The sequence below is a fragment of the Acyrthosiphon pisum genome, unplaced genomic scaffold, assembly GCF_005508785.2.
Source record: "Acyrthosiphon pisum isolate AL4f unplaced genomic scaffold, pea_aphid_22Mar2018_4r6ur Scaffold_21491;HRSCAF=24106, whole genome shotgun sequence".
Classification (NCBI taxonomy): domain Eukaryota; kingdom Metazoa; phylum Arthropoda; class Insecta; order Hemiptera; family Aphididae; genus Acyrthosiphon; species Acyrthosiphon pisum.
Window position 1 is genome coordinate 56,355 of NW_021770964.1, and position 3,319 is coordinate 59,673.

Here is a 3,319-nt window from a genome sequence, read left to right on the forward strand (position 1 = left end):
AATTGTAACTGTATAAATGAGTAACGTATGTGAAATAAACGCAAATTAATTACATCAAAAACATCAACGCGTTATTTTCCTTACAACTGTATACTGTAATAAATTGATAATTCGATACCTAGATTATTAAGGTCGTACAACAGAAGCACTTTTATTATTACTGTTGATATTTTATAAATTAACACAAATATTCAGATGTCCATAGCTCCTTCAATTTTTAACACATTAATGTAAACGACCCGTCAAAATTCATAAAAAATTAAACTGCGCAAAAATCATATTTCAAAAATATAGGTTCCCATTTGAATTTTAAAAGTTGACCCTCGAACCCCCCCAATCCTAATTAATAAAAAAAATATTTAATATCAAATTAATTTTGATCATATGATTCAAAAAGGTTTTCACATAGGTCATTTTTCCCTAATTTAAATATATAATGGTGAAATATGCTGTCACATGAAATTTGGAACACCCTATATATATATACAAATAAATAAATATATATATATAAATGTTTCTTTTATGAGGTTAGTTCATATATAAATGCTTATAATATTTTATGAAATCAAATATAATATAAACATTTATATCAAAATAAAAATTAACTATAATGACAGATCATGTACAAGCTATAGTTTTCAATGATTATATTTAGTTTATAGAAATGAACAAATAATTTAATAATAACGTAAAAGAAAAAAACAATACTATATAAAAAAATACTATAAAAAAAAAATTACATTGATTACATTTGTACATAAATATAAACTTATAATATATTTACAAATTATTCATAATTTAAAAAAAAAATATTTCACCTGATCTAAACTTTTCACGCTTAGATTCTGCTGTTGTAATAAAATCTAACCTTTTACCAAAACAGTGTTCTCGTCTACGAAAATTTGTAACATATAAATCGCTATATTTTCGACATATATCTATTTTTTTTTCTCTTAATAAAATTAATTTTGCATTTAACTCTTTTACATAAGAAAAATTCGGCTTAGAGTTTGTTCTACTTAAATAAATATTATATTTGAGATTTTTAATTTTTTTTTTAAGATCTTTATATTCGTATCTTTCTTTAATTTTATTTTCATCAATCATCTTCGTTAATGTCACAATCTGTTCTTCATAATATTGAATTTGTTCACGACAATAATCATATGTATACCAAAAATTCATTATCTGTAATTTACCTGAATACATTAGTATATAATATATAAATCCAGAGGCGCAAATCTAGGGGTGCAGGGGGGGGGGGCAACTGCCCCCCTTCATTTGGTAGGTAGGTGGTCAATTGATTGATACTCGATGGTCAATTTTCAGACATTACAATAAGCATGCATCAATACACTTATACTACGTAATTTACAATGTTCTGCGTGACTGTGTTAGGTAGGTACAACGTTGAACCTATTGGTTATTATAATGAAAACATTAATATTAAAACTTAAATATTATATTATACTGTGATAAAATCAATTGGCGACTTGAAGTACGTAACAACGTAACAGAATAAAACGTAAACAGTGTGCACCAATGTATTGATAATTTGATAATACATAGTTTGTATCATGATAATTTCTTTTATCATGGCTTGTATATGTTTCTGTTATTATAAACAGTACTTCATCTATAAATATAACTGATATCGCAAAATATTCCAACTCTTGTTGTGGTGTGGCACGACATTGATTGTAATGGGATACAATACATTGGATGTTGAGAGTTGTTATATTTAATTATTAACACTTTCTGTTTACTGTTGTCTGTTACTTATTAGTTATCAGTTGATCACTTATGTGCATCAATATTTTATTATATTGCATTATTTGGGTTTTATTATTTTAACTTAAAATTTATTGTTGAACTGTGTCTGTGCGTTTCAATATGTCAGCAGATTTAATGTGTTTGTGTGGTAAAAAGAAAGGTGCTTTAAATGACACCAACTGGATTAGACACAAAACAACTTGTAAAGTTATTAAATTAAATAGTTCATGTGCAAATAAAAGTATATCATCTTATTTCTAAAGATCTTCGTCAACCGAAATTTCAAAAAAAAAAAAACATCTCTGTAGTAAGTAAATATCTTTATTTTTACTCTATGAATCTATAGGCGTATATACGATCTTCTGAAAAACTTCAAAAACTTAAATTATGGCATTAATATAGTTTTTTAATTTGTAGTTGGGCTGAGTGATGCAGTTCAGGAGGTAACTCTTACATTGCCACTAACGACAATACATACAATTTGCTACAATGACACTGCAGGTAAATTATTTTTTTAACTACTTTGTCAGTTAGTCATTAATTAATAAGAATAGTTAATATTATATATTATAAAACTAATAAATAGAGTACAGCGTTATGTTATCTGTTACCATGATATTATATTATTTAGCCTTTTGAAATACATTTTATATTTTTATTCTCAGATACTGCTACAGCTGAGCATGAAAGATGCTTAGAAAAGAACAATGTGGTTGATACTGTAGTTAATCCTGAAAATCCTTTAGAAATATATGATACTGATAAAATAGGTATGTAAATAAATGTTAAATAAGCAACACTAGGCAAGTTACTCAATAAATTGTATTTAGATATCTTTTACAACTCTAACCAAAATCATGAATCTATACTTAATTTACTCTAAATGAATGCATCTAAAATCCAAGTTCACCATACTAGTTACTAATGCTTCCGCTGCATAAAATATAAAAGTCACATCAAAAATATAAAATAAAATATAATATATAAATATATTTTTATAATAAGTATGGTTAATATTATAATATAATTTATTGCATTTTATTATTTTAACAAGGTCTATAAAGCCAAAAAAATTTTGGTAATTTTAAAACTTAACATTATTTCTTTGAAAGATAATTTAAAAATTCAGATATACAATTACATTATAGTTTTATTATAGTTAATTTTTGTCACTAACAAACAAAAATTTCACACAAAATCACAATTTGTTAAAAGTTTTTTTAAACCTTTTTTTTTATATATATTTATATAATATATATCTTTAAGATTCTAAATAAAGTTTCAGTCAACTGTTCATAATAATAATTAAAAGTTATATCATGAGTATGTTTGATAATTTGTGACAATTATCAATTTAGATAGCAGGCATGTTTAGAAATTTTAAGCTCATATAGTTAAAATTTGATTTTCAATTCTAGATTTTAACAAAAACAATGAAGATGACAAAAAAGATGATAATGATTTTGCTATTATAAACACTAAAGATCCTGCCAAATTAAAAATGCTCGTTCCTTTGTCATATAAGTTAAAAAAGTTGATTTTAAAA